The sequence below is a fragment of the Crocodylus porosus genome, unplaced genomic scaffold (assembly GCF_001723895.1).
Source record: "Crocodylus porosus isolate Cpor-Errol unplaced genomic scaffold, CroPor_comp1, whole genome shotgun sequence".
Lineage (NCBI taxonomy): Eukaryota > Metazoa > Chordata > Crocodylia > Crocodylidae > Crocodylus > Crocodylus porosus.
This window is the reverse complement of record NW_017728931.1, coordinates 128,291,459-128,308,056: the sequence shown is the minus strand read 5'-3', so window position 1 is coordinate 128,308,056 and position 16,598 is coordinate 128,291,459. Positions and strand designations below refer to the sequence as shown.

Genomic DNA, 16,598 nt, shown 5'->3' with positions numbered 1-16,598 from the left:
TGGAAGCTAACTTTCCAATCTTTAGACAGACTGCACTGCAGCATGAAGTGTAAACATACAAGTAGTATCAGAACGAGTTAAAATTTAAACTTTGTGATATCCAAAGAAATGAAAATGCCAGAATTACAAATATAAAACTTATTTATTACAAGGAGATTTTAGAATCTAAATACAGACGTGTAAGGGTAAATTATTAATACTAGCCTTTATAACATAGCACTGCTTTTTTACTCTGTATGGAGGATGCTAATGCAACAATGATGATTTAGAGCAGTTTACAATATAGCTCTTCCTTGTTCACTATCACTAATTCAGTGAACTAACCAGAAAAACGGTAATCACTTTCAACTTTCCTTTTTTTCTTCAGTAATACATAATCGTGTTGTATTTAAAGCACTCAGTTACTCTGCAGTGCTGTAATATTGCACAGTCCATGAAACACTGCTATATTCCAGTGACAGTAGTCTGAGCAGACACAAAGTAGATGTCAAAGCTAACTAATTGAATTGTGATTGCTTTTGTTCTTTATTAACTGCATGAGGATTTGATACTTTTTTAAGACTGGGCTGCCCATACTAGTTGTCTTTCTGAGACATAACAAAGATTTAGGGAAATCATTTAACTCAAATTTTATGAAGTGGATAGGATTTGTTCTATGAGAGCACCATTAAAATAATTAAAAGACATTATGGCAGACACATTTGGTATGGGGGTGAACCAAAGCAGTCTAAAGGAAGGTGTGATCTAAAATGGCTTGAATTGCATTATTTTTCCAGAATGCTTTAGCAGGCAATAAAGAGATTATCCTCACTCTCTGCCCCCTGCCTAGGGGGCCATGCTTACACTCCCTGGACACCATGGCAAGGACTGCTGTCCCGTCAGGGCCCTGCCCCATTGCCGCTCCAGCAAGCCAGGCGGGGATGTGGCCAGACAATGGCTAGCGATGCCCCTTAGGCAAGGGGGCAATGAGTGGGATTATTCCCCACTCCATCTGGCAGAGAGGGCTTTTTCCGCGACTTGCCCTGCGCACAGAGTGACCAGCAGTGGCAGATGGGGAACGTAGACCCTGGCTGCGGTCCCTTGAGGGCAGTGGAGGTAGAAAGGGGAATAATCCCCCTCACTTCCTCCTCTTCCTCAGGGGCCATGCCAATTGGTGTCTGGCCATGCCTTGCCACTGCAGCAGCGAGGGGGAGCTCCCAGCCGACCCCAGCTTGGGTCCATGCTGGAGGGGCAGGGAGGGGGGAATTAAACCCCTCTGGCCAGTTTAGACCAGGCTAGGGCCTGGCCATGCCCCTGCCACTGGAGCAGTCAGCAGGGAAATCCAAGTTGGTGCTGGTGGGAGGAGAGGGAATAATCTTCTTCCCTGCTCCCTTCAGAGGCCAGTGTCTGGCCAAACCCTGTCCCTGCCTGTCCCTGCTTGGGGACAGAGGGATGGGGCCAACCCTGCTCTGCTAGAGCAGAGAGCACAGCCCATCCCCGAGAGCATGCGAGGATGTTGGGGGACTCTGGGTAAACTTGAACCAGGATGGGATTTCAGACAGAAGTTGCATAAACCAGTTTGAGCTCAATCAGTTACATTGGATACTATGTTCAACCAGGTTTATCTCAAACTGGTTTCGGCCATTTTGAAACTGGTTTATGTGCGCTGAATGTCTGTTCTGTTATAGGTTTAAAACAGTTTCTGATCACTTAAACTGGTTTATGTGTAATGTCTGTCCCTAGCTGAAAGATGGTTACTGTTTTATTAGATTGCAAACCTGTAACTGAGAGCTACAGGTAACCTGACTGTAAGTTTCATTCATCTGCAGAAATGTAAAATGTTCTCAGTTTTTGTCTACCTATATGCACAGGTGACATGTAGGGGGGGCACATCCCCCTCCTGAGTTTGGCTGCTACTGAAGCAGCCACCAGCTTCTGTGGGAGGCCGCTGCCCCCCCTTCATTACCAATGTGGCTGCCAGCAGTCCCCACTTGAAGCTACCATGCCCCTACCGCTGACACCACCGCCACCACCTCGGGCAGTCATCATGCCCCCGCAGCCTCTGAGGGCACGTATCATTCATGCCTATATGTTATGTGTTAATTTTTTGTTTTTGGGGGGTTTTTTACACACATGCACACAGAGATAATCCGAACAGGGTGTGGGGCCCAGGCAAATCAGCCTGTGCAAGGCCCTGCCCCCAGGTGTGAGGAACATGGCAGCAGATTCAGCAGCACGGGGGGGGGTGCCAAGCAGGTAGACATGAAGCTGGCGGCAGCACAGAGTCACCGGGGCCACTCTGCCTGTCTCCGCAGGGCACCCCAAAGTGCCTCCCCCTCCCCAGGATGGAAATATGTAGACAAATTTGAGAGAAATAACACCCATTCTATTATAGTGATAATACTGAGATGTGCATGGATTTTTTTTTTTTAACCTTTCCAAGTCTTGTGCTATCACTGTGTAACTGATTCCATGCTAGAAGCTTTATTTCTACTCTACAGTATTGTGCTGTCTGAAGGGATAAATAACTGGAGAAATTTGCTCTTCCTTCATTATGATGCTGTCTCCAAAGTGTTTTGTTTAAACCGTTAAAGCAGTTTTCAAAGGGTTGAGTGAGAATGTTTAAAATGTAAAAATGCTCACGTTTTGCATAATGTGTTTAATCTGTCAGAACCCATTTTTAATTTATTTTTCACTGTTTATCCCAAAGTAGCTCTCAAAGAAAGTGAGTAGCTGGTGAAGGCTCAGAATTTCTCCTCTTCAGGCAATTCTGGCATGTAGTAGGGGTGGGATGGGGGGATGAGGAAAAGAGACTACAACAGCAAACAAACCCTGATGAATAAGAATGGCCCATTGAAAATTCCTGTGGAATGAAAATTCAGGAAAACAAAATAAAACCGAACCAAATAAATGAAGTGGAGGGTTGTTTCTGTGATGTTGACCCTTACTGAAACATTAACAAAAAAAAGCAAGGCGTTTCACTGTTTTCAATTATCGTTCTAATTAATTTAACTTAGATGTCTCAAAACACTAAATATAATACTATAAATTGTTGTGTGATGATAAATATTTTAGTCAGATGTCAAAGTCAAAACTAAATTAAATACTTGAATTTTAGTACAGTGAGAGAATTGCAGTAATTTGTTTCTTGTAGTTAGAAATATATTGAAATCGGTACCCTTATGTGTGTTTCCTGGGGGTGGGGAGCAACAACCAGCTGTCTAATTGTTCATATTGTATGTATGGGCAGAAAAGTGAAAAGGCTACTCTAAATCATATAGCAGGGCAATGGCAGAGATGGGTCACAAAATAAAGGACCTTTAACCCTGCTTCAGTTGCTGTCTGCTGGGCCATGTTGTCTCTCTCTTATGGTTCTTGTAAGGCAAGACATTTTATTATGATTTGTAGATACAGCTGATCCTTCCTGCACTTCCAAGTTTTGTAGGAATTACCATACTTTCTCACAAAAACAGCTGCTGGAACAGCATGCCGCTCTCCCTCCCTGCCAGACTGCATACCATGCCGCTGCACTTCTGGGACTCATTTTAATTATCACCAACTGGATGTGTGACTCCTTTGAAATCTGGGATAGTCAGGGCAAACCGGGACGTATGGTCACTCTACTTTATATTCCACCCTGGACATCAGGTGCCAGAAGTTAAGTATTGTAGCATATAATTTAAGGCTGCCTAAAACCTTTGAGTTTAGCCCCTCTAGCATATGTCACTCTGCCTAAGTACTTCGGAATAATGTAGCTTTTTCTTCCATGTTTGAAATATGCTGATGGGGCTGTTGTATTTGGTGCTGTCCCATCATGTTCTTTAACTTTTGAACTGTTGATTCACATGCATTTGTGAACTTTCTTTCCCAGGGCATTAGCAAACCAGAAATAGGCATTGCTGTTTTTTACATGACTCCCTTTCCCATTTTCCCCCTTAGTCCGTCCTAAATATGTGATTTTAACATCCCGATTGTAAGCTTCCCAGAAGGTCACAATCATGTGAATTGTCCTGCCAGGAAGAGAGGCACAGGTGCAGGAACTTGGCCAAAGTGTTACGGCAGGTTAGTGGCAGCAGTTCAAATAGAAGCAACACAAAGTCATAAACATAAGTGGAAATAGAGGTAGGCTATGCTAGTTCTGGTCTTAGTTCATCCAGCTTGGTGGGCCCATCAGCTTTGCTGAGATGCAGACATCAGTTAGGCAGGTAGCAGTGCTGTGCTAATGTGGCTGGACTGTTTCAAGAAGTAGTCCAGGGCTACCTCCCAAATCAAAATCAATCTAATCTAGTCCTTATGGTGGATGGCATTACACTCCACTGGTTGATGCAACAAGGTAATGCTTTTTCAGTTTTCCAAATTTGGAACAAAGGTGCCATTTAAAGGGCATTTGAGGACACCAAGGATGCAGTCCTGAAATTCAGGGTTGCCCTGGAAAACGCTAAGGTATACATCACTTTATCAACACTACTACTAGACTGTGCTGCAGGGATTCATCATTTTGCTCCACGGCCTGCTGCCTGATAACAAAACAGTGGCAGGCACATGAATTAGTTTTAGCAAAGGTAAACCGTTTTAGAGAATTGTCTATTAAAAGCTCTCTCCTTGTGAGTTGGGGATAAGTAGCTAAGAGATGACAACAGTTGTGAAAGCATGGCATTTCATTACCTAGTGACACACTCCTAAGACAGTGGTCTGGGTAGTGTCCTGGACTTTTGGCCTGCAATTTTTGTTTAGACTTTACATCCAAACTGTGGAAGTAGAGATGTGGTCTATTATATTACACACCATGATGTACAGTTCTGATGAAATCTGCATCCAGCTTGCTTTTATCTCCATTTCATGTATTGATGTTTTCCAATTAAGTAAAGAAGCAAAGAGAGAATTAATAGACTAAATTAAAACAAACATGTATTAGTACCATAGGCAAATAGTGTAGTGTGATATAGAGGTTAATTAGTTGTTAATGCATTCATTTAATGTTCCTACCTGGAAATTCATGCTAAAGTCAATTGTACTTTGTGTTGCTTAAAAAAAAGTCGCGTTTATTGTGATCCAAGGAAGAAACCATGATTAAAAGATGAGCAATTTGGTGAGCTATTATATGCAGTGCTTTGTCTGGAAACGAAAGTTTGGAGAAGATTGTCTGATTAAATCACTCTTTTTGTCTTGTACTTAGTTTATACAGCTATGGTAATTACACCACAGATAAAACTGTAACTCACTTTATTTAGAAATCTTTTTATTATGCCCGTTAATTCTCCCAGAAAACTTTCTTTCCATCTCTAATGTCACATTTGCATTTTGCATCTATAGAGAGTTTTTTGCCTGAAAATCTGAAGCAAAGACCTTGCAAAAGGAAGGGTCTTTGTGGTGTTGAGCTTAAGAATACTAATGTCTGGCTGGGAAGAAATAGGAAGTAGCAAGGATACCCTGACTTGAACCTCACACCAATTAGAGGCAAGGACGGCATGTGTTAGATATCTGGGCTACCTCCTCCCTGAGCAGTGGCAAATCTGTAAAGTACGGACTTGCAAGATTTGGACATTGCAATCATATGATTCATGCCTTCAAGTCAGAATGTGTTTTCTGTGTATGTATGAGGCAACTTTAAAGCCGGTTTCAACTCTTCCTTTGATTCAGTGAACTTTGGATCATGTCTATTTAAAAAAAAAAGAGAAAAAGGAAATGCCACTGAAACAGCAGAGTTATTAAAAGAGCAGTGTGTGACCAGATGAGGTATCAGTGGGTAGAAGTATTATTTTAGTGTCCCTTAGCTCACTCAGAAAAAGGGAGGGAGAAGGCTGAAAAATACTTTGTGGGTATCTAATATATTTTCACTATCCTGTTGAAAGGGAATCAAGATACTTGAGATGATTTGAGTTTTAAAATAATCAGGTAGGTAAACCAAAATAAAAATTGAGAGCTGGTATTTTCCAAGTGCTGCAGTGAGTCTAACTAGGGGTGCCTTTAGTCTAATGAGTTTGAGAACCACTGATCTAGGTACACTCTTGGACACCCTTTTCTGAGAAAGAGATGCAGCAATCCAACTGCCTCTTCTTGGGTCCAGTTCTGACTCTTTAAACTAGATATATATATATCTCTCTCTCCTTTTCCACAATCTCAACAAAGATATTCCTTCAGGCTAACAGCAGACATGTGCTAGATGTGAGCAAATGTGCCTTGTATAGAATTTTTTAACCACCACTAGTTTTTAGGTAAAATAGATCAAGCACAAGGGTTTACAGGCTTTTAAAAAGGCAACAAACTTTCCAATTACAGTGTTCTTCTCTCAAGATCACCCTTGTCTTGCAAACCTGTGGGGTCACTTTGCGCACTTCCATGATGCTCTTAAAAGTACCAGCAAGTTGCATGCTGTGTCTACCCACTAGTACTTTGCATCTACCAAGTATAGAAATACAGCTGTGGAGCTGTCCTGAAGGTCTCCAGTGCCAGCACTGTCAAAATATCTGTTCTGCTGGGCTTGATAGCAGTGGCAGGGCTTTACTGGAATGGCTTTACTGCTTGCTTTCCGGGTTAGGCAAGTTGGAACAGGAGCAGGTGGCCAGAATGTGCTTCTCAAGAGTGCTCTGTTGAGCACAGCAGAAGTGATGTACATTTACCTGTCTTCACAATGGGGGTATTTGCCTGCCTGGTGTAGGCAGCTGTTTCTCCATGGCTTGAGTTGCTGAGAACCACTTAAGAGGACAAAACACTGTTCTCATGCCCTCTTTTTATAATTCCCTTAACCCTCTGTTGGATGACTTTCTGATCAGCCTGCAGCACTTGACTTTGTTTCAAGGGAGAGCTCTTTTCTGGAGCCAACTTTCCGCAGTAGGAGTGAATTCTTCAGGACAGAGGTATCAAAATAATCCAGTCTTGCTGGCCAGATGAGTGGTGTGGGTCTGGTCTGTAGACTGGTTGAGCCCATAAACCAGCCCCCCATGCTGGATCCAGCTGGTAGGGACAGTCTGGTGTGGGTGATACACGTAGTGCACAGGTTGGACCCACCCCAAGTGTTGCTTGCAGAGCACGTGTGGGCTCCAGCCCTGGGCACACATGCAACACATGCTGACTTCAGCCCTATAATGCAGCCTGTGCCAAATCATCCCTGTATGCTGCATGTTTATATGCTAGCCCCAACCTCATGGGGCCAGTGTGGAGCACAGGATGGATGTGGCGCCTGCTCCAGGCCAGCTCTGCATGTGGGATCTGGCATGTGTGCCTGGTCTGTGGGCCTAATCTGAATCAGTCCCAGATCCAGCACTCGGGGCTAATCCGGCGTGACTGTTGGATGCGGTACACACCCCAGACTGGACCCACGTGCTAAGTGCAAGGCATGCACTAGCTTTAGCCTCTGAATTGTTTGCAGCCGGTGTCAGAGGGTCTGTACGCTGCATACTGCGTGTGGTGCTGGTTTAAGTCCCGCAGGCAGTACCACATGCAGGATGATAGGGCTTCGTGTGCTGGACCCAACCTGTGGGTCAGATCTTTGACACTTTTGGTTTATGGTGTTGATATTTGAGTAGAGGACCATCTCCATTTAATGACCTATTGCTTCGTTCCTTTTATTGCTTGGTACCTTTTGGTGTTTCAGGCTAACTCGGAAGGGAAAAGATTTCATATTCAAAGTCCTGGTAAACATACAGTCAAAGATTTTAATGTTAATAGGATGGCTGCTTACAGGGGAGAAAAAATGTCACTCTTAAGGCATTCAGTAGATTTCATTAGATGTGGGCTGGAAGGGACCTTGTGAGATTATCGGGTCCAGCCCCCTGCCCAAGGAGCAGGAAGTCAGCTGGGATCAGATCACCCCAGCAAAATAAACATCCAAGCATTTCTTAAAGGTATGCAGAGTAGGTGCGTGCACCACTTCTTGGGGAGTCTATGACAGACTCTGGAGTCTCAGATGGTAAAGAAGTTTTTCCTTATGTCCAATATAAAATGGTCTTCCAGTAGTTTGTGACCATTAGACCTTGTCTTCTCTTGGGGTGCCCTGGTGAACAGACATTCCCACAGTTCCTGATGTACACCCCTTATATACTTATAAACTGCCACCAAGTCACCCTTGAGTCTTTGCTTCTCCAGGCTGAAGTGTCCCATGTCCCTCAGCCTCTTTTCATAATGCCTGTTTTCTTGACCTCTGATCATGTGTGTGGCTCTCCTCTGGACTCTCCAGGGAATTCCATCTTTGAAACAAAGACAAATTTGCCATTTGGATGAGGGTCACTAAGCTCGGAGAGAAAAGGTGTGCAACATCCTCAGTGGTTGTCAGCTTGGTAATGTGAAGCCAGAAATGTAAGGTTTTCCACTTACAGAATATTTTGATATCAAGGTGATTTGTGAACATAGAACAAAGTGTTACATTGCAGGTAGTCACAGAAGAATGTTTTAAACGCTACTGATATAAATCTTTCATATTTTGACAGCTGTCCTCTTTTCTCATGGCTGGAACTTGGAACTGAAAATGTACCATAGTATATCTCTTAATATTTGGATACATACATATACCATAGCCCTTGTGTTATTTTGATTTATGATGCCACGTGTATATACAAAGTTTAATCTCTGTTCATTGATACGATGAATGATGCTGATGCATAACCAATGATAGCAGAGATTAATAGCAGTATGCTTTGTGGTTGTTGAGTCTTCAGCCTTAAATGATTGTTAGTGTTGGTGTTTTGAATTTTATAATATAGGGTACTTAGCTTAAATGTAGTCACTTCTGGTTGTAATTTTCCAGCTGCAATTAAAAGAAAATCAGAAAAATGTTAGCTTTACCAATGGGGAAGCTAACAGGCTTCTATCACAGTAGTAGCAATTGTCTTTATGTTCAACATAAATCAGTTTTGATCACTGGGCATGGGTCTATAAGATGTATTTGTGTGAAGATGCACAGATTGTTAAAAACACATGGGTGATTTTAAATTTCAACATATCACACAAACAAATAACAATTGTGTAAGAAAATTTGACTGAAACTACTTTTTAAAGTGTTTTCTCCTGTATTGTGGAGATGTTTGTTCACTTTTGATAGCTATTTGTTGTGGATTTGAGAGCAATAATTAGTGTGTCTTTTTCAGATGCACAGTGGGCATGTCTACACGTGAAATTAATATGAAGCAATAAACTCTGGCACGTATCTGGAGTTTGCTGCAGTGCTGGAGTTTATTGTTCCTGGGTGCCATTTTTACACATGTGCCTGGGATCACAGCACATCATTTGGTTCGGAGCAGCCCCAGCTGGCTGGGAGCTGAGGGGGGTCAGCCTCCCAGCCTGGGGCTGCTTCACCCTGGCTCAACATACTGCAGAGAGGCTGGCTGGGGTATGAGGGTGCTCCAGTGTGGGGCTAGTTGGCAGACAGCCCCTGCACTGAAGCACACTTGTGCCCCAAACAGCCCGATCAGTACCTACGCATGCTTTGCTGCATGGTAAAGAACTCCACTGTGGGATAGTGCTTGAATTTATAAATACTAACCTATAGCAGAGTTAATTAGTTTACTGCAGCTGAATAGGGCTGCATGTATAGACAAGGACAGTTTACTGCAGAACTAATTAGGCAAATCACAGTAAACGTCTTGTGTAGACATGCCCAATAGGAAGCTAAGATCATCCTGACAGTGGAGGTTGTAAAAAGACTTTCTTAACATATGGGGGGGGAGGGGAAATTATCTAAAGATTGAGCAGTTTTGCTGATATCTATTTTTCCAATTTTTTTCTATTACATTTTCCCTTTCCATCAACATTTCCAGAGAGAATGTTAGAACAGAGCAATAATCTCTTTAGGGTATTTTATCCTTCTTTCTGGTGCTGCTAACATGAATTAATCATTGCACATCCTGATATTTTAGCTGAGCTAAGCAGAAGTTTTAATTCTGTAAAGTAACAATAAGCTTATGTTGACTTATGATTTTCTTAATGAATGTAGTACTTCATATGTTATTGAGTTCTCCATAAAAAGGAAGTCAGTCTGTTTTGCTGATACTTACCACAGTGTTGTATCTGAGGCCTATGCTTATCTCTTGTACTTAGCATATGGGGTATCTGAGATGGAACAGATGACAGTAGAAGACATTTTAATTGCCTTGATGGGTGATGTTTCACAGCAGGAATCTGCATATTAAAATAAATAACATAACTGATGCTTTTAAAACTAGGATCTATTTGGATGTGCTTTCAGACATTAGAGTAATATTAGATCAGGCTCTGCACCTGAGAAAATAAGCTGAGCTAGTTTGTCTGGACAAAGCACTGGGCTAAGAGTTCTGCTGCTTCCAGACCTTCAAGCGCTAGTACATGCAGCACTAACCTGCACAACATGGCCTTGCAGTATTACACTAGTGGTCAAGGTACCCCTCAATCGACCTAGGCTCAAGGCACCCCTCAATAGACCACTTTAGAGAGCAAAATGTGGCAGCTGAAAAGTATGGCTGTGTGATAAAAGTGCTTGCTGAAGGCTCTATGAAGATTAGACCAAGTGTTTTTCTGTATTTCTTTAGATACTAAGCTATACGTTGTTGATAAAAACCTAATGATAGTTTAAGATGTAGTGAGGCCTTGTACAAAGTAAGGCCTAGTAAATTTAGCAAAGCCTAGAAGTAGTAAGGCCCTGTGGTGCAGTTAAAATTACCTTATCAAAGGAATGCAAGGCTTGTACTGCTATTGGTCAGTCTAAGGACAGTTGAAGAAAAAGGAATCCAAGTGGTTGTATGTTATCGGTGTACTTCAGAAGCTATAAATTAGCTGAAATATTTGGAAACCATTTAGAAGGAAGATGCAGCTCTGTGAAAACGATTAGTTAGCTGTTGCCTGGATCAGTGGGCCCGTGGACCTTGAGGAGCCTAAGAACTGCATTCCAGGGTCCTTCCCAGTACACCTCAGACAACGTTGTTCGGGGACGCCTGACCTCGCTGAACGTTGTGGAAAGAGAAGCTTGCTGTGTATTAGGCATCAGAGGGACTGCCAATAAGTTGCCAATGCAAATTGCTTTTGTCTGTCATCATTTGTCTTGTTACTATGCGTAGTTGTGTTTTTCTTAAGTCAGTAAATCTTTCTTAACTTTCTACTCCCGACCACACTCTCAATCCTAAACCCTCTGTGGGTGGCTGGGACACAAAACACTGATCTCTTACCCTCTTTTTATAATTTCCTTTACCCTCTGTTGGATGACTTTCTGATCAGTCCCCAGCATTTGATCTTGTTTCAAGGGAGAGCTTTTTTTCTGGAGCTAATTTCCTCAGTAAGAGCAAATTGTTCAGGACGGAGGTGTCAAAATCATTCAGTCTTGCAGGCCAGATGAGTGGTGTGCGTCTGGTCTGCAGACTGGATTGGGCCCATAAGCCAGTCCCCCATCCTGGATCCAGCTGGTAGAGCCAGTCTGGTGCAGATGATGCCTATAGAGAACACATGGGATTACAGGGGGTGGCAGTCCCTGTTTGCTCCCAGGCTTGCTGCAACCTGTGCTGCCCCATGCCTGGATTCAGCCTTCACTAACTTTAGCAACCCACAGGGGAAGAGATCCAGGGGTGGAAGGGGGACAGTGAGCCACTGCCAGGCAGCTGTGGGATCCAGCAGCAGCTGCATCTGGGAATACTGATGTCCTATTCGCTTCTGGGAGCCTGGAAACAGGCACAGAAGGAGGACCCTTCCCTCTGCTGCTCCTGCTCTTGGGTTGATTGGGAAGATGGGATGCAATCCACAGGTGGAGGGGTGGATGGGGGACAGAGGTGTGTATCAGTGGGGCAATGGAGAGGTAGAGGGAGTGATCCAGGTGGCAGGGGGTGGAGGGGCTGATCAGAAGGCAGGGGTTGATCCAGGAGACAGTGATGGTGGAGGGGGTGATTTGGGTGGCAGAGGAAGCAGCAGCCCAGCATCTCTCTGCCCACCTGTTCCCCTTATCCCCTGGTATGTTTTACATGATTTTTTTGGATTATGTAGAAGTGAAGACTCCCTCCTGTAAGATGAGTGCCCTAACCACTAAGCTTCATAGACATGCCCTCCCTTGCTCCCTTTAATGCATCTTCTTTCTGCTAAATGTGACATACTGGTAGGCAGAATGGGCTAAGCAGGAGCTGGGAGACAGATTTGACCAGCTGGATCTTTGCAATAATTGTGTGATATTTAACATCAGAGATTGATCCCCGTTGCCTGTTGACATCCTTCAGGCAAATCCAGTGGTGACGCCGTACAACACAATCCCCTGGGCAATATCTCTTGTTTGGGATTTTTATTGGACTTCTCTGACATTTGCTGAATGGTCACCTTAATATCAGGGCAGTTGTTTTTTAAAAAGGGCTCCTGTTTGTTATATGACAAGATTAACCTGTTCTCTTCCTCTTGTTTTCCATACGTTGACTCCTGTGTATTTGCCACTTTTAACATACTGCATTTCTGTGCTTTTGTGAGTTGGCTATAGAAAAAAGGGAGCTGATCGTTCTTTCAAGCCATAAAGATCCAAGAGCAGATATTATTAGCTGACGTTCTCATATTTGTTTTGTCTGGCCTTTTGCATATATAAGACCATACTATGTTTCTAGAAAACTGATTTCAATAGTTGGCTCTGTTTTTCTCATTTCTAAACCAGGTGTGCTTTTTACCTAGCAGTTCTTCTGTTTAGAGTTCATTTGAGATGCAGAAGAAGTAATCTAGCTTGCTTTTGTGAAGAGCCTAACTGTGCCTGACTACTATATGTCAGGCAGTGTGAAGGATTGAACTAAGTCTAGATAGCTTATTTCTCTTAGGACCTGTTAGCCTAGTGTTAAATCATAATGATCCTAACAGAAATAGAAAGAACAGTTTTTTATCCACACAGCATTACCCAAAGGAAGCCAGGAAAATGCTGCCTGAAATAAAAACAGATTTTTTTTACCAGCACTTAATGCTAGTAAATCCTACTTCTATTTTCTGGACATTTGGTAGCCAGTTTCAGCTTCGATGATCTTCCAAGGCCCCTTCCAACCCTAATGTCTATGAAATCTTTCAACTGCTGTAGTATGCCCAAAATAGCATTATACTCTGTTGCATCTACTTGGCACTCAAACGTGTAGTTCCTAAAACCTTGGTATCAGCATTGTTTTATTTGCAAAGTACTTAAGACTGGTTTGTGGCATAGTATAATCTCAAAATCTATGCCTGGACTTGGCCTTGAAGCAGTTGATTGATTAAGCTGTGCTATCAAGAAAACAAAATGACTTCATATCACTGTGTTTGAAGGGGAAAAAGCTAATGGTGTAGATCCTGAATAACAACCTTAAAAAGATTGTTTTGTGCTTACTACTTCTGATAGGTAAGCAGATGGGGCCCTCCACAGGCATGAGACTCTGCCCTTATGATTCATTGAAGGGTTAGAGCTGAGCTCTAAACCACATGCATGGTGTCCTCATCAAAACAAGATTGATGCAGTCCGTAACATAGACGGGAAAGAAGTCAGAAATGTGTATTGTTCTTTTTCCACCTCTTCTCTATTTGCACAGAATGGAGCCACAGAATTTGTGGCGTATATCATTACTGACAGGTTTAGTATGATGTACAGTGGCATTATGCATTACCTCTTCTACATTGCTTTGGCAACATTTTATGTAAAAAATAAGATGGGAGATGCAGAAAAAAAGATTGTGTGAAGGCAACAATGTAGACTACCTGAACTGAAGAATCTGAATTTTAAGTTCAGACTTTAAAACACACATAGTGTCTGATGGCTATTATATTTTTTGTGTTCAAGTTACTTGAATGTAGATAATGAGGTTACTGATACTTGAATGAAACTTGCTGCAGTGATATCTTTGGGTCTTTCTAGCACGTTTTTATGGCATGGAACATTTCTGCCTTCCCTTTCTCCCTGTTCTCTTGGTTTGCCACATTTGCCATGGACACCTTTCCTATATGATTAATTCCTCTGGAAGTAATCATGTAAACAAGCAAGGAGTGTACTGGTTTAGCTTTATGTGGCTTATTCCCAATTGCTTTATGGGGCATTCTCTGAGAGCTGCTATTTTTAGGCCGTTCTGCTTATCACTGTAACTTGCCTATATTATATAAATAATATTGTTTTTCCATATTTAGAGAACTTCTGAAAGGGTTGTTTTGAGCCTAAAATATTGCTCTGGGGGTGCCACTACAGTGCTGCCTCTTCAAATTCTTGGGCTTCTTCCTTGTGCCTCCTGTCTTCTGTTACTACTTCCTGAGCACCCATGATGTGCCATGATCTTTTTGGTAGCTGAAGCATGCAGACTGACTGGAGCTCTTATTCAGACATGGAAGCAGAGACAATGAGGTACTTGGACTCCATCTCTGAGGAAGTGTGACTTAGTAATCATTATTTGACCAAGACCTATTGTCTGTGGTCAAACTCAGTAGAATTTTGGATACAGTGTCAAGGTTTTTATGCATGGCAGATGCTTCTTTTCTTTAAAAAGAAAAATGCTTTTCAGTGGAAAATTAGATTTTCAACAAAGCAGTTTTGACCATTTTATGTAAAAACCAGTCTTCCTTGGTCACTGCTGGGGGTTTTAGCTCTTTTACCTGAGCCACAGTTGTTAACCAGCAACAAAGTTGTGGTATTGTCTATGGCCACTGCTCTCTTTGAACTGCCTACTAAAGGGGGAAATGTAAAACATTGTACCAGTGAAGTTATACAAGCATGTTGTCATTATCTAATCAATAATTAAAGATACCGTGAAAGTAGCTTGGTCCCTTCAGGTCATATCCATTTAAGGGGAAATGGAGATTAACTTTGCAATCACTGGAATCAGTTGATTGTTTTTAGTAAATTGCTCTGTGAAAGAGTCAAAATCATGAGTCCCTGTCAATTAGTGATTATGGTGCAACTTCAAATTATATGCATCACATTTTGGAAGTGGATATTTTCTTGTGTTTATATTCATGCTTAATGAATCAGTGTCTTGCTCAAATCTCTGCACGGATATGAAAGATCAGAAGCATTGAATTTTGTGTGTTGAACAGTTGGTATCTTGAGAAGATATTAACATAACTCAGTTTGTAATGTATACAGTTCCTACTGCCCGTAGGAATGATTTCATCTCTAGCAAGCAGAGCAGCGATCAAATGACTGCAATATTAATAGAGGCAAACAGTCTGACTTTAGCAGATAGTAGTGTCAATGGATATTTGGCAGGATAAGTATAATCTCTACAGTCAGAAAAATGACACTACTAAATTGCTCCTAAATTTAAGTTTAATTTCCCTTTCATAGTTCTGTCAGACACTTAAGTTGTTTGCTGTGGACTGGAAATTTATAGTTGTGATGTATCGTAGTTTCATCCTTGGGAGTACATACAAACATGTAAAACTAGTGCAACCATTTGACAAGTAACTCATCTAAATGCAGCTTCCCATGAAGTAATTTTCTCCATATACGTACCATAAGGTACCATGAAGTCGCCATGCTCAAGACGGGGATAGTGACTCGTTTAGAAAATAAAAATGGGTGGGAGGTATCTCCATCTTGTATCTCTTACCTTCTAGAAGAAAACACCCTTATTCTTCTTAGATAGTATAGTGGAATATAGTATTAGGCAGATTCAAATTCCTTGCATCGAGGACCTAATAAATAACTAAACTGCTTGGTTTAGAATCAGAAACAAAACAATTTGTTCTTGTCATCTTATAGTGGTTAATTATGAAAAATAGGCCTGTAAAGATTTAGCTGATCCACGAATTTAATTTGTGAGCTTGTGTTGGCTTCAATGGATCATACTACAGTATAGGTCAAATTTCCTATATCAAGGGCAGTGTAATACACATGGTGTCATTACTAGCTTATGCATTATGCAGGTAGCACCTGGGATAATCATAGTGGAATACAATAAATGTATCAGCAACAAAGATTTAATTATTTTCATTTCTTTTTATCTTGGTTATATTTCTCCCTATTTTATGCTTTTGGGAACTTCATTTAAGATTTTTTTTTTGTTTACTGTTTCTAGATATTTTTGCCTAACATAAATAGCAATGGGGACTATGTAAAAAAAAACCCTTAAATAGTTTAAAAAGCAAAACAAAACAAACAAAGAAAAATGAGCATCTCAGCTAGCCCAAACTGGTTAATCAGAAATGTATGAGTAGAGGAAGGAAAGAAAAAACATACTGGTCCAAGTCAGGATGCTCTCTTAACTCACAGAGGGAAAAATGCTTGGTTTATTATGAGATAAAATAAAAGGATGGATGGGAGAAAAAAATCAAGTTGATGTCTGTGTGAAACTTTTTCATAAAACAGGGAAAAAAAATGAAGGTATAAAATATAGGGGAATGAGTATCTCTCTGGGTAAATTGCAACTATTAAAGTAAATCACTTTTTTGTAACAAGATAGGCAGTTAAAAAGTTCTGATCTTTCACTTTCAAAAACATTTGACGTTTTAGCAATGGATTGAAATGGAGCAGATTCAAGTCTGTAATAAGAGCTATCTTGGGTTTTATTTTCTATCCTCTTATAATAGTGGTGGAGCACAGCAAGGATGGTATTGTGGTCAGATTATTGCTATAACTCATTGTATCATGCAGTCAACATACCTTTCAGGAATAGACCTTAAATGTAATTAAACATATGCAACTGCTTCTGTTTCTGACAGTGTGCAAAACAACAGGGTTTAAAATAAATTGA

At 41.5% G+C, this 16,598-nt stretch overlaps 1 protein-coding gene and 1 long non-coding RNA gene across 7 annotated transcripts in view; one reads left to right on the top strand and one right to left on the bottom strand.

Annotated features, from left to right (window-relative positions):
- LOC109315773 overlaps window positions 1-10,962 on the bottom strand; it is a 24,807-nt gene extending 13,845 nt beyond the window's left edge. Inside the window, exon 1 of the long non-coding RNA XR_002102608.1 lies at window positions 10,866-10,962. This is a non-coding gene — a long non-coding RNA (uncharacterized LOC109315773). The remainder of the gene's footprint in view (window positions 1-10,865) is intronic.
- The window catches only part of CACNA2D1 (calcium voltage-gated channel auxiliary subunit alpha2delta 1), a 558,706-nt gene that overhangs the window by 220,826 nt on the left and 321,282 nt on the right, over window positions 1-16,598 (top strand). The gene's annotated exons all lie outside the window — the stretch shown is intronic.